Consider the following 23,742-nt stretch of genomic DNA (forward strand, 5'->3'; position numbering starts at 1 on the left):
CCATCAAACCAGGGCATGTCATCGACTGTAAGACATCCCAGATTCCAGAATACTGAAATGGGAAAGCACAGGTGTCTTCAGTTTGATGAGATAGAAGCTAAGCTTATCTACTGCTGCCCTATCAGAAGTCCGTGGACCACAGGAGCCCACAGAGCAGAGGCAGCACTTGGGCAGCCCACGGCAAACACACCCACGACAACTTAAGATCCAGCACCTCACTCCGTGCTAGGACCGGTACTAGGAATTTCACATACTTGCGGCATCCGAGTCATGCAATTCCCCTGGGAGGCATCCTCACCACCACCCCCCGCCTTTTACAGAATGAGAAACAGACTCCCGAAGGCTAACTTGCTGAGGCTGGTGAGAAGCGGGGCAGCAATTGCCCCAGTCAGATCTGTCTGGGTTCAAAGCCCATCATTTCCTACCCCAGCCTGCATCTCGGAGAAGTCTGTCCCCAGGGGAAGCAGGTATGTGCCCACATGCTCACCCCCCCCCCACCTCCCTTGGTAGCTTGCCAGCTTCTGGCAATAGGGGAGCGTTTCTTCATTAGGCTGTGGGTGGTCAGGAATTTCTAATTAGCTAAACCTCTCCTTGCCCTTTCTTCCATCCACTGTATTTTTAGTCCTCTCATTAAATGAGCCACACCTACCAATGCCGAACCCCTCCCCCACCCCAGCCCATCTAGCAGGGAGCCTGTTACCAAGGACCAGTTCTCGAATTTCAGGGGAGGCTGCACAGCAAGCCTTGTATTGACTGCAGGGCACATCTCCCATCCTGCCACAATCTGTCACTCATCGTAACTAAGACGTCTACATGCAGCTGAAGGAAAATGTGTAACCCGTTTAGTGAGTAGTTTATTAAGTTCCTCCTTCCACAAACTCTCGTGGGCATTCTCTGTGGCCAGAGCCAACAAACCTTCTGTTTCATTCACAGTGACATCCAAGTCTAACTTAGTTCCTCAGTCTCCAGTAGCAAGGCTAGATTTCTAAGAGTAACAGATGCCAACCACCCCAACTCAGTTGTCCCCCAAGTCACTGCTCACTCATTACCCGTGAACCTCGAGTCAGCGTGGTTCATAAGGGACGGGCGTATTCTCATTACAAAGTTCAACAGGCCAGCACGGAACACGTCAGGAAGGGCAGCCCATGCCTCAAACCAGAACCAGAACATCTTGATTCTCTATCCTTACCCACCATTTGCAGCAACGGGGCAAATCACCAACCTTCTCTGAGCTTCAGCCATTTGTCCAACAAAGTTCCTAACGACCAGTGGGAATTCTGAGAGGTCTAATGAGATTGTGTGTGTGGAACTGCCCTGGGGAAGTGGCACCCTAACGTGAGGTGAGCCCCTGAAAGCGATGGTGGGGAGAACTGCTAGCATTGTAGGTTTCCCCAAAATGAGAAAATGACCAACTTTTATGCAAACAGGGATCCAAGAACTGCTCACAGCCACGCAATTCTGTATGTGACCCCCAAAAAGTTATGTAAGTGCTAAATGTGGGGGTTCACAGGTAAATCTGAGACAAGATAAATAACATCTGGCCACACTGAGCTTTCAGTCTGATGAGAGAGACAGGTATGAATGACCTAGTTTTAAGACTAAATATATCATACCTAGGATGAACATGATGAAGAAAATGTATGAGTGATATGAAAGTAAGTCAGAAAGGGACCAGAGGTGATCTGGGGTCCGAAGAAAAGTCTTCAGAGATAAATAATGTTCTAGCTGGAAATAAAGGGGAAGAGGAGGAGCTAACTGAGTGAGCTGTGGCAGAAAGGGCCTTCAAGGGCAATGGAACAGCCCAGGAAAGGTCTGGGACAGAGAGGAGGGAGGAGGGCACACTCGTGTGGGAGAGAGAATGAAGATTTCAGAGAACAGTCAGGATCAGAGGACACATGGCCTGGTAGTCCACACTCAGAATTCTGGACTTCATCCTGAAAAAGCAACAGAAAGCTTCTCAGTGATAAGCCAGAAGCATGGAGTGGGACTGAGAGTTTTAATCCCTCAGTGGAGTGGAAAGAGAGTGGGGGAGAAGGGTCCAGGGACCGATGCAGGGAGACTGGCTGAGGGGCTAGACCGAGAAGGGACGCCATGAGAAACTAACACGCTGGCATGTAAGAAATCGGCAAAATTGGGGCCATAAAGCTAAACTGGAACCTGGGGTTACAGTGATGGGTGACATATCTGTCCCTCCAACCATCAACTCAGCACCTCCCAAAGGCACTTGAAGTGTGGTGAGCGTTCTAAGAAAACCACCACCCAGAGATCACGCCACCGGCATCGATTATGGTACAAATATACACCCGCCTTAGTTACCGGAGCTCACAGGCCACTTCAGCGTGAATTAAGCGCTCTGTCTTCCCCTGAATTAAATCCAGGCAACAGGACAACAGGCTATGGAAAAAACAGCCCAGCGGCTACAATTGTGCCTCCCTCAGAAGGTTGCTCACCGATGCTTTACTTCCATTTCCAGGGGGAAGGGCTACAGATCCCCAGCGTGCTCGCTAGACCACCTGAAGAGGAGAAGCATCTTCTCTAAGATGAGAAGAGTCACATGAAGCTGTATTAAAAATAACAAACATTTCAAGGGTTTTCAAAAAAAAAAAAAAAAAGTCCACAAACAGATGGGGCTCCAGTTCATTTTTAGATACAGAAACAGACTTTGGAGAGAAAGGGGAAGTAGGGTTCCACCCTCAGGGAACAGCATTCTGCCTCTGCTATAGGGAAAGGGGAGTCAGCCAGAGTTGTGAACTTAGGAACACCCCGATCTTCCAAGTGTTGGTGTCTGGGATTCCGCAAGCCCAGGCCTCCCAAAAGCCCCCTTTGACCACCAGCCTCAGAGGAGGTTGTCTGCACATTCAGCGCCTTGTGCTGCTCATTGCCACTCTTTGTCGGTGGGCTTCTCTAAGTCTTGGGGCTTACTGGTCAAGGTCCATCCCCCTGCTAAACTCTCAATCCTAGGAGGGAAGAGTCCCCCCCCACCCCACAGGACTTACACAATGGGAACTTGCTGAGTATTTGTTGACTTCTTCCATAACCGAATTGGTCCAGAGTAGCTAAGTTGATAAAAATTTGAAGAATGAAAAACAGCCATATGCCTCAGTGGGTCGCCACCCTCTTCAGCTACAGAGAACCAGAAGTCTTTTCTGTCCCATAGCCCTGAGGCACAAAGACACTTAACAACTGCGGGGCCTGCACGTACTCTTAGCTCTTATTCACCTCCGCAGAAATCTGAGCTTATGAACTCAGTGTAGTTGCAATCACTTAGAAGCCAATGCCTTGTAATATTTTAGGAGTCAATGTTTCTGGGATTTCATGGGAAACGAACATTTTGGGAGAGGGTAAAAAAACAAGACCCTTATTTAGAAGAGACGTACATACCACCCAAGTTCTTTCTGGAAGTGATTTAGGAAATCCATCAGCAGAAGAAGGCTGTTGGGCTAATTATGTGATTTCCAGGGTGTGTGGGAGGGATGGCAAAAAAAACCCCACAAAACCCTTCTTTTACTTTTTAAAAGATGGCAATGCTGATTCCCTTTTTCTGCCTCTGCTCATCAGGTCCTTCAGGTCAAACACATGAAAGGCTTTCTTGTCAAGTGATAAACAATGGTGCTTCTCGCCAAAAAGAACATCAGCAAAAAATTGTGGGCACCAAGGCTTATCACATTCTCTGACAGAGAGGCAGATCAGCAGGAAGCCCGGTGCTCAAGTTTTGCAACTGCAGGCTTCCACAGACCTCAATGGCAAAGGATCTCAAACTTTGAAGCACGAACGTGAAAGGACAGAGAACGGCCCCGTAAGAACCACTTCGCTGCCTAAGAGAATGCACTTGGGAACCTGACAGCACGAAGCCAGCCAAGGCCACGTGTCTACAGGACAGGAGCAACACAATTTTTTCACCTATCAAGCTGTGGGTATAGCAGTATCTAATTTATTACAAGTTGTTGCAAGGGCTGAATGGTTCCAAAGCAGACACAAAGTGTAGGTGCTGAGCAAAATGCTTTACACACCGAGGCCCTCACCAAAGGCCAGCTACTGCCCCCAAGCACAACAGTGGCAATTACTACCATTATTAAGAGGGGATGTTTACTTCTCTGTTCTCCCCTGAATCTTCTCTTCTGGGTCTGGTCTCACTGAAGTATCGGGTTTGAGAAGAATGACTTCCCACATATGAGCAAAGTTCAGACAAGTTGCTTCCTCTCTCAAGTGCTTCCTTTGAGCTTTTTTGCTGCCAGGAAACAGTTCAACTGGATGTTTACAGATTTGGGATCATTCCATAAGAACACATGTCCAGGCAGCGTCCAGTGGGAATTATTGGAGCTACCAGCAGCCTGAGGCATCGAAACGCTCAAACTTCAACCTGCCTTTTGCCTGCAGAGCTGCGCTGCCGATGGAGAGCCAGAAAGAAGGAAATGCCTCAGGATCCTTGCTGGCATGCGAGCACAGGATCCTGAGGTCGCCACATCCTCCAAAGCCCTGGGCTCTTCTCAAGCCGCATCATGCTGAGAGGAGGACACCCCTCGGCTCTGCTGCCACCTAAACCCTGTCCGAAACCCTGCTCCCTGTCCTCTTTGTGGGTTTGGGCATTTGCTTTCTCTTTCCCCCACTCCCAAGAACCCATATAAATGGCACAGCAGCACCTCATCTAGAAGCCTGCTGTGCAGTTGTAAAATCACTTGCTTTAATCATGATGTCCAAATATGAAGGGAACCTGTTAGAGGCTATTTAAAGACAAGAGCCAGTTCTTTGCAAGGACTGAGAGATGAAGGGTTTTCCACAAATGAAGCAGAGACGGAGGTGAGGTCACCGAGGTGGGTCTGGGCTGACTATGGCATTATCCCACCTGGCTCTTCTATTTCAAGATGGAAAAAGAAACCGTAAGAGGACTGCCCACTTCTGGGATTCACAGCATCTTGACCAAGCTACCCTAGGGTAGCCTAATCCTCACCTGTCCCTGCTCTGGGGACTGCCGAGCAAGCAGGGCCTCTAGCCACGGGACACTTTTCCAGCCAACAGACAAGGCATCTGACAGTGTGAACAGGGAAATCCCTTTGTGAGCTGGTTTCCAAACTTACGTTTTCTAGTAGAAATGACCTCTAAAATAAAAGCTATTAAATTCAACTCACTTCTTCCCCAGTGCCTAGAATTGTGAATAAGCAAATAAGCTTACGAATGATTATGAATAAGCATCATGAATAAGAAATTTATCTTTTGCAAAAAAAAAAAAAAGTAAAAAACTAGAAGTTTAAGGTTCAAGCAGCACATTATTCACACAGGTCAAAGTTGTATTTACCCCCCATCAAGAAAACCAGTTTACAGGGCGCCTGGGTGGCTCAGTCGTTGAGCATCTGCCTTCGGCTCAGGTCATGATCCCGGGGTCCTGGGATTGAGCCCCGCATGGAGCCCCACATCGGGCTCCCTGCCCCGCAGGAGGCCTGCTTCTCCCTCTCCCACTCCCCCTGCTTGTGTTCCCTCTCTCGCTGTGTCTCTCACTGTCAAATAAAATCTTTAAAAAAAAAAACAAAAACAGTTTACAGGCCTGTGCCTCCCCATATCCCTCCACACCTGCACTCCCTTCCCGCATTTTGGACAAGAGGGCTCTTTTCACCTGCTCGAGCTTTCCTTCTTCCTGTGGGCGCATCATGCTGCCAAGTCCCTCCCTGGAGGCTTGCATTTACTCCCTCCTGCACTTGTGTTCCTGATGTCTTGCCTTCTATTCGTTGCTTTCCAACTGTCTTTCAAAATACTCCGCTATCTCATGGGGAAGTAGGGGGCTGCATTCGCTCACTCTGCCTCCTCCATACGCCACTCACCATTTTTCCCATCCTCTCCTATCCTGCTTCTTCTATCCCTTGAACTTGGCTTCTAAATTATCTCAGAACTGAACTGCGTTAACATCTTTAACAGTATCTAGGCCTAATCAGTGGTACGTGTTCTCCCCCCTCAATTTACGCTCAATCCTCAATGTATCTGATTTGGATGACATCTTCACAAAAAAAAACCACACACTCTCTTCTTCCTTGGTTTCCATGACAACAGTCTCTTGATTTGCCTAATTCTCCTGTTATTCACTGCCCATCTTGGATTCCACGTTATCCTCCCACTAATCCACAGGGGTCTTCCCCAAGGCACCATGCTGATCTCCACTTGCCCTGGTCCTCCATATACCAACCTCTGCGCTCACTCCACTGAGAAGATCCTTTCTTCTCAGAGGTCGGTCATCTGCATCTCCCAGCTCTAGATGTCTCATCCTCAGTCCTCCATCTGACCTCACACCTACGGTCTGATTTCAATATGATGGATACTAACAGTAATACAGCACTGACATTCACTGAGTGCTCACTCCATGCCAAGCACCGTTCCACACATCTTATGCTCACTCATTTAAATCCTCACAGCCACCTTATGAGGTAGGTGCTATTACCATCCCCATTTTGTGAGGAAAGTAAAACAGGAAAATGGGGCCAAAATTGCACAGCTAGTCTAGGTAGCACTGGGAGTTGAACCCAGGCAGGTGGAGTCCCGAGTCCAAACTTCGAACCAGGGATGCAGACCACCTCAGCTCTTATGAGGACCGTGAAGGATTTCCCACTGCAAGTTCTTTCCAGCTTTCACGTGATCTTCATTCAAAACCCATGCCATCCATGCTGGCCTCAAGCTCTGCAGACTTGAATTTCTCTTCCCTCGGTTCTTTACTATTTAGTTTTTGAACAAATCCTGATGACTACTCCCCCATGTCCGCACACGTGGCCTCACCTTCCCACAGCCAGCAGCCCAGCCAGCATCCGTTCCCTCCTGCACTGCCCAGGCAGCTTCCCGCTCATTCCCATCTGGTGGGAACATTCCAGCACATGCGGCCTTGATCTGCTTCACAGCGCTCCCTCAAGGAGCTGCAAGGATTTCCCTGCCCCTGAGACGACGAACCTTCGTGCCTGCTCACTCAGCCCTCCCCTGCTCGCCTCCCTGCTAACTTCAGAGCCGGGGTCCTGCGGGGTGGTCATGCCAAACCTTCATTCTCAACACGTGCCACTTTTCTCTAAAAAGCAATCCATTTTTTCTTCAAGATCCAGCTCAGAGTCCCCCACTCCTAAAACGTCTTCCATCCTTGCTCGTGAAATCCATTCCATGGGCTTTGTGGTTCACGTGTACTGGATGAAATACATCTTTTCACATTCCCTTTTTCTACTCCCTGATCTTTCCCCAATTTAACATTTTCCCCCATTGAGCTTGCAGACTGTTCTTTTGTACTTCACCTTTCCCTCTCCAAGAGCCTGGTCCAGTGCTAATAGTCTAGGTCTTTTTTTACTAGGACAGTTACCCCTCGTAGGTGGCATGTGTGGTCCTCTGGCCGTGAGCATCTACAGCTGTTCATCAGGATACAGCGCATGTGCGCCATCACACCAAGATGACACATTGCCAATTTTAAGGAATACCAACAAGCCTTATTATCACAACATTTTGGGCTTTTTGACAACATACACTGCACTTGGGGCGCCTAGGTGGCTCAGTCTTAAGCGTCTGCCTTTGGCTCAGGTCATGATCTCAGGGTCCTGGGATCGGGCTCCCTGCTCAGCAGGAGGCCTGCTTCTCCCTCTCCCACTCCCCCTGCTTGTGTTCCCTTTCTCACTGTGTCTGTCAAATAAATAAATAAAATCTTAAAAAAAAAAAAAAAACATACACTGCACTTGAAAAAGTAGAAGAAAAACTGTCTATGCTAGAAAGTCCATCCAGCGAGGTAAGGCTCCAAGACCTTAAGGAAGAAACAGGAACAAGAAGGGGTACACACTTAGGCAAGAGTCCCAGGACAGGAGGTCAGGACATGTGCTCGGGCCAAAAGCTCAAGACGGTACTAGCCCATCTGCACCCTTATGCTCAGGAAAATCTTATTCTGAATTCAAGCACTCTGGACTCCATGACAAAAGGCTGGCATTTCCATTTATTTTAATTTCACCCACATATGATGTGAATACAAACAATACAAACAGCAAAATACAAATAAATTTGAAAATCAGCACCAGGAAAAATATGGATAAACCAAAAAGTCAAGATTGGGAGCCAGAAATAATGCAGATATTTGAGCTTGAGTTTCTTGCCAGTGGTGGTTTTGCTAACACTAAATGAACAATTACTGTGTTCCAGAAACGCGCTAAGCCCTTGACATTATTGCACCTGAATCCCACCAACTTCACGAGGTAGGTAGTATCCTTATAACTGAGGGATTTTTAGGACGACGGGGGGCCACGATTTTACCGAGGCACAGAGAAGGTAAGCCACCCGTCCGGGTCCACACAGCTAACCAACTATAGAGCTGAAGCCTGGACCATCTGATTCCAAAGCTATCCTCAGGGGCCTCCCTGGGAGCAGAGCAGCATCGACAAATCTGGTTCTGCACTCCACAACCACCAAAGGGGGAAATGGTCACGATGCCAGAGCCCTGGACAGAACTGGGGAGCTTGGCTGGGACAGTTTCAGCAGGAGTACCTGCAGTGAAGAGGGCTCTCCTGCTTCTGCACTCCCCCTGCTCACGCATGGACAGGGCCTGTAAGATCAACACATCATCTGCCTTGCAAAAGTCATTTTAAAGCCAATGATTTCCTTTTATTCGGCACTCTGAGGCCTGTGATGTCTACCAAGGCCTACACAAACTGCATTTGATAAACACCTTATAAAATCCAGTGCCGAGGCGCTGGCTTCCATACACACTGCAAGCCAGTCCCCTAAACAGACAGCCCCCATCAAGGGATGAAGATTGGGACAACACAGCCATTGTCCATGGGGACAAAGCAAAGCTGTCGTACAGATTAAGGAACAGCAACTATCTTGTCTCCCATTCACACTGCTCCAAGGCTCAGGCTGAAACAGGCTCATTTGTCCCCTCAGCTCTGCCGGCTTCTACCAAGCCCAGGATGGCTACAAGAGCCCCCGAAAAGCTTGGTTCGGAGACAAAGAGCAGCCCCGCTGTTCCTGCGCCAGGAAATCCACCACATGCACCCCGCTTGCTCCCTCCACAAATCAATGGAGCTAGACTAGAACAGAGCCCATTTATGAGGGTACCAGGTCCTCGGGAAGGTACTGCAAAGAACTCAGCGCGCCCAGCCTCACCGCGGGAGGTCCTGAGTCAGAGGTTTTGAAAACACTCCCCAGGTGTCTTGGATGTGAAAGTCTGGCTGAACCTTTGGGCTAGAAGATCTCATGGCCCCTCCTTGTTCTCCTTCAGCTGCTCGTGTTTGGAACAAGAAAGCTCACCTGGTGTCTCAGAGAAGAGACGAGAGGCTCGCAAGAACTCAACAGGGAGAGTGGCTGCTCTTGGCTGTTGTTTATAGGGAACTTCTGTGCAGGTAATTTCATTACGACATGCCTCAAGGGCCCGGACCTAGGGCTGAGGGGAAGCTCCGGGCTCCTGGGTTTCCTCCAGGGCACATACTACTGGGAACATACACACACAGATTTACTCACAGCCTCCTGAAAGCATCCTGCTTATTGGAACATTTAATCTCTACAGTTCCTCTTGCTTTATTTAAAAAAAAAAAAATAGTAGTAAGGATCTATCCAAAATTAGGAGGAATTCTTCATTCTAGGTGGCCACCTTCCTCCACGGTAATCACATACACCAGAGCCTTGCTTTGGGCATCCCAACTGCATTATCTTACACCTTACAGCCTGCTTGGCTTATCACCTACAGCAAGGTACAGAACATGAGGATTGTAATGCGCATCAGCAGTGACTGGTCCCAGGCTTGTAGAAAATCTGACCCTCATAGGCACTGGCAAACTCACTTTATTAATTCAACAAACATCTACTGCACACCTACTGTGAGAGAGCCTCTGCAGAGACGCACGTGATCACGGCACAGTCCCTGGCATCACGACACTAACCATCTAGCGAACTGACAAGGACTACCTGCTCCTGTTGACCAACTATGGGAACCTGGGAAAGCCACATGACCTCCCTAAGCCTTAGTGCTCTCGCTTATTCGGGGCAATGAAAAGTCAGATCCCTGCAAATGAAATCTCAGGAAGGAGAAGGAGTCACTATAGGGAAGACTTTCCAGGAGGGTCTCTCCTACAGCTTTGTCCGAGAAAACACCAAAAGGGGAGAGGAGGGGGGGAGGGGATGTGGGAGAAGAAAAGGGGGGGGAAACCTGATCTGTAGTCATGGCAACAAGAAACCACCAGTTTAACGGATCCCTGACAGCTCAGCACCAGTGCACATCACTCCTGACATTGCCATGTTCTTGTCAGGAGGCCAAGAGCAAGCTCACCCACATGACCTTGACAGCTAACGTCTACTACACTCCCACCTCCCAAGGCCTGCCCAGTCCCTTATTCCATGCTTTCCCAAAATCCTTTATAGGATCAGCTCCCAGTTGGTCTCAGAGCAACAGTCTACATGGTGAAGCTCTCCTTACTCACATGAGTAAATCCACCTTTTAGTGCTTCCAATATTGGGGTGGTGGCTGCTTGAACGTGAATCCTAAAAACATATTCACCTGCCTTTCGGGGCACATTTCTAAGGATGGCACAAGGGAGTGACTCAGAAGGGCTTTGGAAATGCTGAATCGCCGCACAAAGGAGAAAGCAGGAGGATGTGGGAAAGATAGTCATTGGTGTGCCACCAGACAGGTCCTCAGCTTGACCCAGTGCCCACGTAGCTTTGTTCTGGATTTCGTTCTAATACACCATGCTCACCGAAGATGAAAAGCAGCGAGGGCTATGCGGCAGAGGGAAGAAGCTGGTAACCAGGGGAGATACACCAGGCCTCTGGAAACTTGAACTCCGTACCCATCCCACTCAGGAAGCAACTCCATTTAGTCCTGGATTCTGTTTCAGAAGGAACTCCAGGGTGATCCAAGAGGGAGAAGGGAGTCATTACGGAAAACGTGAAGGTCCTGGTGTTCTGGGGGGTAAACCACAGCTATCCGGAGCAAAGTTTTCTCTGCAGGCCTCCAGAGAGCAGAGACAAAACTTGCAAAAATATTTCTGATGTAATCAATTTCATTCTGACCAGCGTGGGTCAGGACCCGTAAAGAACAATGAAACTCAAATGGTTTCCCTGCAGGCAAAGAAAAACACGAGTCGCCTTTCCTGAAGACCCTGGTCTGTTCCATTAAGAAAAATATATAAAGATCTCCAGTATCAAAGGGGGAAAAAAAAAAAAATCAACAAAATGAATTCATTTCCATGACTATTGTCCAGCACAGCTGCACTGAACTCATTTACATATGCTATTAAATGGCCCTAATAAATATGAATATTGCACCACATAAAGCATTTAAAAGGTCCATGTCTGAAATATCTGAAAGTATCAAAAACAATAAACCCAGTCGCCCAAAAAGCAATGGTGACTTCAAATACATTATCGTTCCCCCCCATCAGGAAGAGGACAAATTAGTGGACAATTAGGAGAAGAAACTCAGCATTCCGAAAACTAGTTATTAGTGGTACATAAACAGGAATACGTTTTCCAGGGTGAACAAGGAGGGCCGGCTGTGATTTCATCAGGAACCCGGGCCCAGACCCTGCTCCACAAAGCGGGCTCACCCTGTGAAGCAAATTAACATTCCGCTTCTCGTTGGGTCCCGAGATTTCCTTGGAAAGCCCTGGGCCAGTCAGCAAGCTGGACCTTTCCTCTCTGCCTGGAAGGTAAAATGAAAAAGAACAGACGCGAACAACAGTGATCAAGCGATGCCCCTGGGAGCCTGGACCTAAAGCAGCCGTCTTCGACTTCGGTCTCAATCACTTGGTCGTTTCCTTGTGCCCCCAGCAAGTCTCCAGAAGCCCACCTTCACTTCCGTGTGGGCAAAAGCCAAAGAGTAATGGTAGGGAGGCTTAAGTTCACTTTGTCTCTGCAAGCGCTCCAGACCGTAGATGAAAACCAAGCTCTACTGGAGGTAAATCTGGAATCAGCTCCAATATGGAACCCTTCTTGGGATCAGTGCACCCCCCGCCCCCAAACACCTGAAGACCCACTCTGTCCCAGATGCAGGCTTCATCCCCTGCAGGGGGAAATAGGGACATGGCAGATGCCTCAGTTGGCTCATCACGAGTCTAAACATGGTTTGACCACACCTGGAAGATGCTGGCTCTTCTGCAGCCCAATTTCCTGGGACCTGAGACATGGTGGGGGATCTCTGTGAAGGTTGCTGGGAGGCTGAGGCTACATCAGCTCATGCTGGTGGACTGGATATTACACTCTGTCCCCGTATTTGATGCTGCACCCCAAAGCCTAGAAGCTCAAGGGACTTGTCATGAGGAAGGCGAATTTTCTTTCTACATGAATTTCACCCAAAGCCTGAATCAGAAACCATGACAGTAAGAAGAAGATGAGGGCTGGCTAGCTCCCTGTAGAATTCAGAGACTGTGCAAAAGAATATAGGTATGTACATCTGTATGTTTATCTTTACATAAAGTGTAGCTCATGGGTCCTTGAAGGATGCAGAGAAAGAACATTCTATCCTACAGCCCAAAGAGATGCTGGCCACAAATATGAAGCACAGAATTGTATTCACAGTCCCCAAATCTGTTTAAAATTTCACTTTAGAAAATGATCTTAAAAGCAAGCAAGAAACCAGATACAACCTACCCACCAACATGCTCGTAGTTCTTTCCCATCTGTGACACATTACTTCTGCTATCCAACATATACTCATGAAGACGGACTCCGCTCTACTTCGCCTACACCTTGCAGGGAGGTGAAGGGTTGAGGTGGAAGCAGGGGAGATGGGTATGTGGTTCCAATAAGGAGAGAAGGGACGAGGATAGGTGACAGCTTCCTTCCATAAAAAAAAATTATCAGCAGCTGGACCTTGGGTGAGGAAGTTAACATTCTTTCCTCATCTGGAAAGTAAATGGACTGAGGCAGCCACCCCGGAGATCACTTCCCAGCCCCACCTATACCATGTACATGCAACCTCTCATTTACTGCTCACTGGTTCTTAAATGATAACCACAAATCATATCATAGTAAGATAGAACATCCTTATTTCCTAGAGCCGTAAGGATATAAATTCAAGTTCTGTTTCCAGAAACCCATTTCATACATTAAATATCCCCAGATTATGAGGAAGAAATGGAAAGATGGTAAGACCCAATGGACCCATACACACACATTTATCACGTTCATGAAACCAAAGAGTGTCAAAGCTAGGCTGTGAATTTTCATTCTGGAAGATGTTACTACTACATGGAGCTAGACAGACAGGGGCATCTTAAAGTAGAAGTCCTGTAAAATCAGGAGTACAGCATTTTTTCAATACTTATGGATGGAGCACCTACCATATACCAAGAACTATGCCAATGTTACCTGACCAAAATCAGACATAGTCCCTACTCTCAAGGAGTTTGGGCCTGGCAGAAGAGCCAGAAACAAATCCCAAAAATCTCCCAGGAGCAAAAATCTTTCCCCCAAAGACCTTCAAACTACATCTTTTTTAAAAAGACAGTTTGATATAAAACTTCCAGCTAATTCAAAGTACATGAATGGCTCCAAAGTCTTTAGAAGGTGCAAGCTTCAGCAAAAGTCTAACTTCGCCATCACATCTTCAATGATCCCCTACTCCCAGTCTCATCAAAATTAAATATCTATTGCTAATAGAAGCCTTCCTCTTGGAAGTTCTCAATTTTTCTGGAATATCTTCTTTTTTGAAATGTCTTGTGCAGTTTCCCCTGAATGCGGATGTGATACCAATCTCAACCTTCCCCCTCCAGCCTCCACCAAAGTGATCAAATAAGTCATCCTTGGCTCCGGCTGTCTTCCTGTGACATCTCATCTCACCTGTTCATTAGCATTTTGAAGACAGCTCAACGCCTTTGCTAAAAATCATTGCTTCGTGCAATGGCCTACGGATTCACCTTCTGATCATACATCCCTGACATCAGATCAGGTTTCTCTACCCCTGTTGACTCCAGCACCTGAGCACCAACGGGCTCACAGTGGCATCAGCCAGTGAGTGGGATCTGTCAAAGCCAATAATGAGCTGGGCCATGACTGCAGGAAGACGGTCTTAGTCATGGCAAGGAAAGATCACAGAAGGGTCACCAGTCAGTCTTAAACTGAGGGTCTCATGTATTCATTAGCTCTTTGCTCAGTACCACAGAGGAGGAGGCAGGAGCAGGAATCAGAGGCTCCAGAAATAACTTTTTCCCTGTCTGGGACATCGGATTAAACATTAATTTTCATATCTAAGACCATCAAAATAGGTCTTACTTTGACAGTTGAAATGTCTGGATCTTTTATTTTAATTTATAACAATAAACTAATCTACCTTTTGGCCCTTTCTTCCTATCAATTCCCTTTAAGAATCTAGCTCCCACTCTTTACCACTCCTGCTCTTTTGCAACTGTGACCAATCTGAACTTGACATTAATGACTAATCATTCTTAGAAACTCTTTCCTACTTGGTTTCTACGGTGTGCTGACTCCCAAATGCCTATCTTTAGTCCTGACCACACATTTGACCTACAAAACCCTTGTCTACACAATGATCTCCAGTTAATGTGAACAAAATAAGGCCTGCATCTTTATGGAAGCATCCTTGGCTGCAAAGAGAAAACCTAACTCAAAATGGTTTAAACTAGGGGGTCAATACCCTTTTCTCTGAAGGGCCACGTAGCATGTATTTTAGGAACCGCATATTCTCTTCCGCAACTACCCAACTCTGACGTTACAATGCAAAAGCAGCCAGACAATATGTGAACAAATGGGCACTGCTATGTTCCAACAAAATTTACCAAAAACAAAACAAAACAAAACAGGTGGTGGGTGGCCCATGAGCCATCATTTGCCAACCCCTGCTGTAAACAATAACAATTATTTATCTTACAAAACAAGGAAGGATTGAGGTAGAGAGATCCCAGGGTTGGTTAATTCAGCCACTCAACCACATACAAAGGCCCTATTTCCCTCCACCTTTTGCTTTGCCATTTAAGAAAACGAGCTCTCCTCGTGGCCACAAGATGGCCACCACAACTCCAATAGACACATAGATACATGGTGACATCCCACAGATGCAGAAATGGCTTCTTCCTTGTATCCCTTTTTAGGCTAAGGAAATCTTCATCAGAAGCCAACCTGTCTGACAGGAATCACATGCCCAACCCTTAACGGGATTCCCATGATGGTCCGAGACCAGTCAGGACTTACTAGAGTCACATGGGCAAGGGTTGGGCTCCCTCCACCCACCCACACCTGGGCTCTGCCCACACAGAGGAAGGGGAAGGTTACTGGGTTGAGAGCTAACACGCAGCGCCTACGATCATCTTCCACTCCGAGTCTTGTAACCACTCAAACCTTCTACCTCTTCATTCGCTGTTTGCCCTGCCACCTCTCAAGCCTGGGCCTTCACCACACACCTGGTCCATGGACACTACCTGAAACCTTGCTCCTGTCTGGTTTACTTGGCATAATGTGCCCTGACTGACCTTTATGGCAGAACACGGCTTGGCAGCTGTCCTAGCATCCCTCCTCAAATGCCTACAAAAGCTCTGTGAGCCAATGAAGACCAACTCCTCCGTCTACACTCGGGTCTGACCTTCTGCTAGCCTTTCCTTCCCAAACCCTACACCAAGCCTCTACAGTAGGACGCGCCCACCCACTGTTGTCACACGGCCCGGCTCACGTTCCCTTCTTCTATACTCGCACTCTTGCTGCCGTTCCAGCCTGCAAGGTCCTCGTCTCCAAGTAATTTCATCTTCACTTTCCAAGGCTGACACACACAGAAAACGTAGTCAAACAGCCCTGGGAGATCTGGGTTTGACTCTCTCCTAGCCCACTTGGGCTGCATGGTGACCGAGCACACTGAGATTCTTCATCCGCACAGCTCGGGCCAGGAGTCCCTCAGAGTCCCTGTAAGGACTGAAACAGGTGTGAGGGACACCAGGCCTGGTGCACAGGAGTCCCCTTCCTCCTCCTGAATCACACCACCTCTGAGAATCCTTTAGACCATTCTTGCTCCTGCAAACTAACAACCTTTACGTTAGGATTAACCTACCACAGATACCTCAGGGCTTTCAAAAGCTTAAGTTACATGCAAACAAATATACGTATACTTTTTAAGGATACCCCACACACCCAATGTGAGGCTTAAACTTACAACCCCAAGATCAAGACTCACATGCTCTACCAACGGAGCCAGCCAGGTGACCCACAAATATGCTACTTTGAATCACTGGGTTTGAAAGATGATACAAAACCCTTTTTTTCTGAGCCCCTTGCAATCACTTTCCATGCAATACTGTTTAGTTTCAGGATCAGGTAAATAGGCCACAGAAACTTAATGTTTCTCATCCTAGCAGGTATTATGAATATACCTTCAACTGATTTTTCAGGGGAATTGCCCCCTAACAATCGCAGACACCCTCTCACAAGGAAAACAAAAGGCCTCCAACTATAGGTTGATAGGAAGTGGACACATTTCCTTCACAGAATAAGCAGCAAATAGCAATACTCATCACAGCACCATGGGAGGCCCTGGCCTGAGTGGGCAGGACAGAGAAAACAAAAACCACACGCAGAAGGTGAGCACAGCACACCTGGGTGGCGTTAACATCAGCGTGAGGGCTGGGTGGTTATAGCTTCGAGGCAGGACGCATGTGAATGCGGACAGAGGTGGGAGGGATGCCACTCCCCTGAATTAATCAGGAAAGGGAGGATCCCCACAGTGTTCAGTGACTCAGCAAAGCACCTGCTATGTTAATGCAAAAACCAGTGCAAGTTATACAGTTCCTACGAGCAATGGGACCAATCACCACTGCTTAGTCACATGTGAGTGGGCCTTTTACTAGACTCTTCCACATTGAAAGGGCGTTAGAAACAGATCGCCGAGGCCTTCATGTTGCACACAGGTGCAGTAAGACAAAATCCATTTATAGATCTTCTGCAAATGTTCATTTAGAAGACCTGCCACTAATTCTTATTTCACGTAATGCTTGAGAAACATGTGAATTTCTAGAAGAATGGGAGTTTATATTACATAAGCACAATATCATGGCTGATTTCCAGAATATTTGCTGTTCCTTCTCGCCAGAAAGAAACTCAACGTGCGCCGGGCAAGCTGAGAAACAGCTCTTGACTCAGGAAAGAAGTGATGCTTCCCCCCAAAGACATACAACAGGAGAGAATGATCCTCCTTCTCCAGCTTCCCTGCTGGAGCTCACAACTTTCCTGTGCTCCTGTGAAGACAGCACTGTCCTAATGCTACAAAGTGCCAAAGAGGATTGTTTTAATAAACAGGGCTTTTATGCTCTTATAAAAAACTTAAACACAAGCACTTGATTCTATTAGCTAAAGTGCACTGCGGCTAGCAGAGGGTTCGCAGTGGAATGGGGGCAGCATGCGGCTGTTTGAAAAACTGACTTCACCAGCACTTGGCAGATTGAATTCTTAAACACACTCAGCTCCAGAGAAGTGCTCCCAGTCTAATTAGAGCCATCCATGTAAGATTCGGGAATTCCAAGTGTGCTGTAAATATTTTTTACTGCATAATGATTGTGTTTCTCAACTGGGGGCAGGCCATTCAAGTAAACTGTAATTATTACTGCAGATTACCCAAGAAGAAAACCAGGATGCATTAAAAGCCTCAAAAACAGCCTGCTTTAAAGTACACGTGGTGACCAGACCTGGCAGGTGGCATCCCTGAGGGGACTGTCCCTGAGTCGGGCTAACAATTACTGTATGTAAATGATGCTTCTCTAAAGATATCTGGAAGAAATCTTTCTTAGCCTCATTCCATATTAGTTGATTAATACTTTAAATGGGATTTACTAATCTCTGAATTCTCAATATTCCAAACCTGTAAAATCCATGTAGTCCAAAATTTCTAGACATGGAATCAAAAACATTAGGCACAACTATTTACTCTGATAAATAAATGGTTGCATCAGGCAGGAATCTGGGCAGCAAAAAAAAAAATCTCTCTACTCTCTGGACAAACACCATTATCTTGGTATGAGTAAGATGAAAACCCACCATGCATCCCTAGTGCTTTTGCTACTAGATCCATAGTTTTAAATGAGTACCACTTTAATAATCAAATGAGGTGAGAGCACTATCTTACCTGTATTTGCTGCATAAATTTTAAGATTGCTATAAAGAAACTAGCCACCTTTTTAAGAATACAGTATCGTGGTACATAAAAGTGATTTGACATGGAGTCTCATGTCCTTCATTTGATGATTATGCTGTAAAGAATAGCTAGAAGTCTGTCCTGCTGCTTTCAACACAGGCTTTTCTAACCTTAGGGTTCCTGTAGAGGGCCCTAAGGCTGATGAACGTCATCACTGCCTTTGAGTCCTTTAAACATTTGAAATTAACTTATCTCTATGGCATTCAGCTTGTTCGTGTATCTGACACTCGTTCATCTAAACACATTCAGTATTTACTGAGGATTTATTCTAGGTTCTCAGTGAGGGGTGGGGCATCATTTAGCGCCTTGGTTAAATTTTGACACATTTATACAAACTGACAATGGGTCAGAGAGAAAAGGGACTGCCCCTTCCTTCCAGACAGATGAAACCTGGAATTTCCCTCCAAAGCAGCTCTCCCTTCTGTTACAAGAGCCTGTGAACTTCTCTGACAAATTCCCCCAAATGCCAACGATTCTTTTTATTTATTTCCTCCTAAGTTACTCACCCAAAACTTTTTGGTTTCACTTCTCTTCTTCTTGAGTAAAAGCAGGACAAAATGATTTGCATGTGGACTAAGAGCAGAAGAGTAGTAGAACAAGCTCTTTTGGATCTTGGGGCAAAATTCATTATGTAATAATGTTTTGACCGAGACCAGACACTCATTTACTCATTTAGAACCTAAGGATATTTCCATTTTGATATAAAATTAATACATTATCAATAGCTAGCAGAAATTTTGATCTCTTTTTCCAGGGTTAATTTTTCCCTGTAAAGATGATTTTGAAACTCCAGAAAAGGGAGGAATGCGGGGCCCAATCCGAACATTGAATTCCAGGACTTTAGGCCAAGAGACACCATCTACTGGAGCATCTTCTTGATCTAAAACGGGACTCATGAAGACTTTGTCAAAATAGCCCATCAAAATTCCTCTAAATGCCTTGCCTTCCCTCTTACTGTTAACTAGTTCTTACTTTCCCCCAAAATAGAGACAAATCCAATGCTTCACATTCTTTAGGAACAACGAGTCTCTGGATAGGGTCAGTTTCATCCCTCATTCAACACACACCCAGGACCGGCTTGGTTTACCATGCAGCTCCATAGCTAAGTGCTGAGCACGAGGCGGCAATAACTGAAGACAAAGCACATGGATGGACATAGGCTTTGAAGACTGTCCCCATCACCTCCCACGATTTCTACACTTCAGTCTCCACTACTTCACAAAACGAGGCTCATTTGCAAGTAGGCAGCTTCCTCTCTGGGCTTTTTTAGAACTTAACCTACATCAATCTGCAAGCCATCACCATCTTCTGACAAGTCATGACCTTCCTGTGCTTCCTTCCAAACAGGAGACTACCGCTGCCATATACAGTCAAACAAGCTCCCTGGAAGCATACAGAAGAGTGGGCTGAGCTGTCTGCACGGCCCAGGAGGAGGACCACGCTCGAACGCAGCTGACATGGGGAACAGAAAGTGTGCAGTAGCTAGGAATGCTGTGCAGCACCATGCAGTGTGGATGCCCAGCATGCGAATTACCATGGAAATAAGAGTTAAGTAGGTTAAAGAAAAAAATCCCAGCCACATGCATCCTGGCGAACTTAAGAATGGCCCAGGCTCTGGTGGCTCAGTCGTTAAGCGTCTGCCTTCGGCTCAGGTCATGATCCCAGGGTTCTGGGATCGAGCCCCGCATCGGGCTCCCTGCTTGGCGGGAAGCCTGCTTCTCCCTCTCCCATTCCCCCTGCTTGTGTTCCCTCTCTTGCTGTGTCTCTCTCTGTCAAATAAATAAAATCTTTAAAAAAAAAAAAAGAATGGCCCAGGCTCTGTTCTACGTTTTTTGTTATTGTTGTTGTTTGGCGCCATGAAGAGAGCAATTTCTAGACGGGAATTCAGTAGAGGAATATATATATTTCTATCAGGACAAGTCAGGTCTTCCACTTTCCAGTACCTGAGACCCAGCCAAGCAAAGGACCAAGACTCATGCCTGGATAATGAATAAATAAGTAGCTGTCACAGTGAAGCTGAAGGCGGGGGGGAAGTCCCCCTCGCTGTGGCTGGTGTGCAGTTAAGGAAAGATCGCTGGAGTTCTCTGTCAGTCCATTTGATGAGCACTTACTAGACTTAAGACCTGACCTCAGACAATTACAGGGACACTGTAAAGTCTCCCTAAGTGCAGACGGGCCTGGAGCACTCCTTGCAGCCTAGGAAAGAATGGGCCACAGAGGGGATCACTGGGCAATGCAGGACAGGAACCGCCAAAGAATATGCTCCAGGCAAGGACAAATTCCCCCGCACATGACTAAGGATTTCGCCAGTGCTTTCCAGGTGGAAACCAGAAGCTTGCACTCTAACCAGATTATCTTGTGGCACTGGGGGCAGCTATGGATTGGTAATTATACATAACACTACAGTATACTACAGATTTATGATTTTCAAATACTCTTTTCATTATCTTTGTAAAAAGGCCATAGTTCAGAACCCTTCAGATTTCGTGACATGTGGACAGAGGTGATCTCAAATGTGGACAAACCACAGTGCAGAATCTGGTACCCAAATGGCAGTCCATGTGAGCAGTCTAGCTTGCCCAATGGAAGGCAAGCAGGAAGCTGAGCAAGCTTGAGAGTCTGACTGCCAGGGATCAGATCTCAGTGCCTCCCTTTTCCTGTAGTGTGGCTTAACCTTGTCACCTGCTTCTTCATCTGTAGAAAGTACCCACTCAAGATTGTTGGGTGGACTGAATGAATTTGTCTATAATGTGCCTGGCACATGATAAGCATTCATCAGCTGCTGGTACAATTATGGTCAGTCCTCAAAAAGGCTCCAAGAAGTGTAGGCAGGCCACTCTGGATAGGGGTGAAGGCCTGGCATATCTGGCTTTGCAGGTCAGCCCTCACCAGCACTGTCCACACTGCCCCAGCTGCCTCTCCCTGTGTGAACTTCCGGTCACTTCCTTGGTTCCTCCTTCCCTTCCCCTGTTCTGAGTCTATCAGGCACCAAGAAGGGTTGCTCTGATGCCATTCTGCCCCACCTTCTGCCCAGTCCACGTCCCTCCCCTTTCCTAGGTGTCCACTTTCAGCCATCAGGACAGTGCTCGCCCATCCTGCAGGGGTCCAGGACCATGCTGCCTGTGTGGTGGTCACCTAGTGCGGTCCAGTCTCAGCTAGGCAACCTCAGGAAGAGCCAGTAACAATGGTGCAGGCTCTTTCTTGATGGGAGACTTTGGAATTATTTACTGATGATTAAGAAAAACTAGGGAGAGGGCTCATTCATCATCCATCCATTCATTCATTCAACCAACATTTAGAGAATATTCACTGTGTGCCAGGTACATGTCTAAAACCCCCAAGGAACCACTCAAGACATGGGAACACATGCAATCTGAGAATGCAGGTGGCTTATCATTAATGCCACCAGGCAAAGTCCCGGTCACTCAACCTACCCAGAAACCACCAGACCCAGTGCATTTAGAGGGGAGGCAGGGCCAGACAGCTCATCATCCTGTTTCCTTTGAAGATAAAAACTTTTTCTCTAACATCAATTTAAGGAAATCTTAGATCTTTACGGCAACAAAGAAAAATGCTTTAAGAATGCTCTTAAGGAATCTGGCAGTTTGGTTTTAAAAACCTCTAGCTTCTGACAAAGGTATTCCTGAATAAATAGCTTAGGACAGTCAGGACTACCTTTGGGCAAAAGTTAATAATTTACAGCTGAGCCAAGTGTAGGTAAACTGCCACTTTACAGCAAGCTTCTGAGCCCTTACAGATCACTATGAAAATTACAAAGGGCATGCTCTTCAAGTATAATCTAATTCAGAATCAATCTCCTGCCAGTTTAATATGCTGTTCTTTGAAGAAGGCAGTCCATGGGTGGTTCTGCCCTACCTGGCTATTTTTTAAATGAAAATAACAGCAAAATTTAAATTCAATGACAGTATCATCTCTCTCAGTCATGGTAAATATATAACATTGCTGAACTTCAAGTCAGCAGAGATGATACGGACTTCACTCTGAATACAGACAAGCTGGTCTAAAAAGGTTTACCTATCAATTATAAAAGGAATCCAAGCTCATTTTAGAAGTTTTGGAAAATGTAAAAATATGGAAAAAAATTACTCTTGCATCCAAAGATAAATGTTATCACATTGGTATGCTTCCTTCCAGTCTTTTTTTCCTAAGTACGTGTAAATATATTTCCATCGTGGTCTATTTATAGACATTTGTACCCTGCCATCTTCTTAGTTTTCAGGGGCTTCACACTACAGGCCACAATGTATTAAACCAGCCTGCTACACTTTCTATTTCCTTTAGTACAATGCCTGGTGTTGAACTTGAACATCTGCTTCAGTCACATTGTCACCCATAAATAGAAAGCAAGCAGAACTGGAAGCAAAGGCCTAAAAGACTAGAACCCCTGGCCAAGCTGGTCCTGTGAACTTGAGAAATGCAAAAGTATCCCTCGTTCCTGCAGCAGGGGAAGAGATGGGGGGGGTATATTTTCATGAAGTTATTAACTCAAACACGGTAACACAGCCACCTTGCCACTCAAGTAAGGGGTACTGGCAAATTCACACAGTAAGGATAACCAGCAAGCAGACCAAACAAGGCTCAGCAAGGTTCCCTGGAGAAGCTTATGGAGCTATCAGGGCCCTAGTGTGGAGCTCCCCAATTTCCCTAGGGCAACAGTTCTCCCGCTTTCTGGGCTCAGCACAAATACTATCCAGTTATCTTCCCTGAAGTGATTGCTAACTTCCTTTTAAAGAAAATGTCTGACAAATGCCCAAGTCTGAAGAGCTATGATTTATCCATCACTTTCCAGTAGAAGCGGGGGTTCCATGAGAAAAGCAGCTACTTCAGCTGATATGAAAAATCGCACACACCGGGGCACCTGGCTGGCTCAGTTGGTTAAGTGTCCGACTTTTGATTTTGATTCAGGTCATGATAACAGGGTCGTGGGATCGAGCCCCATATTGGGCTCCACACTGAGCACGGAGCCTGCTTAAGATCCTCTCCCCAACCCCCCAACTCATGTGCTCTCAAAAAAAAAAAAGAAAGAAAAATTGCATTTTTTTTTTAAAGTAAGCTCTATGCCCAACACGGGGCTTTAACTCACCAGCCCTAGATCAAGAGTCACATGGCCCACGGATTGAGCCAGCCAGGCGCCCTGCACACATTTTTCTTAAAACAGCCATTCATCAGTATGCAGAGGTGCTTTATCTGTACTTCCCATATTCCCAAAGAATATCCAACATGTAACTCAAGAGTCCAGGTTTAATAAAATTAAACATTTGACTGCTTCATTGAAGACATTCTCAAGTACGGACATGTTTTCATCATGGTGAATGGATGGTGGGTGGATTAGGACAACTGTCAGCACAGTAAGCCATGGCCTCGACTGGGGCCAAGGAACCGGCAACCTTCTCCACCATCAGGGCAGATGTCAACATAGTGAAAACACCCCAAAAAAAAAAAAAAAAAGTCTTAGTGTCATGAAAATAAATTTGCCCTTGAAGACCTTGTGAAAGGCTCTTCTAGACCCCCAAGGGTCCACAGGCAGGCTTTGAGGACCACTGGCCCAGAGAGCAGGAAAACTAAAAGGTCTCCAGAATAGTTATACACATTTTTACAGT

General features: G+C 46.5%; 1 protein-coding gene across 2 annotated transcripts in view; it reads right to left on the reverse strand.

Annotated features, from left to right (window-relative positions):
- PRKCA (protein kinase C alpha) overlaps positions 1-23,742 on the reverse strand; it is a 391,533-nt gene that overhangs the window by 283,292 nt on the left and 84,499 nt on the right. Inside the window, exon 1 of one of the 2 annotated variants that reach the window (XM_078065961.1) lies at positions 2,451-2,542. The exons of the other annotated variant lie outside the window; for it this stretch is intronic. The gene's annotated coding sequence lies outside the window, so the exon portion shown is untranslated. Of the gene's footprint in view, positions 1-2,450; positions 2,543-23,742 lie in introns of those variants that run through there. 2 annotated transcript variants of the gene reach the window in all.

The sequence above is a fragment of the Halichoerus grypus genome, chromosome 2, assembly GCF_964656455.1.
Source record: "Halichoerus grypus chromosome 2, mHalGry1.hap1.1, whole genome shotgun sequence".
Taxonomy (NCBI): domain Eukaryota; kingdom Metazoa; phylum Chordata; class Mammalia; order Carnivora; family Phocidae; genus Halichoerus; species Halichoerus grypus.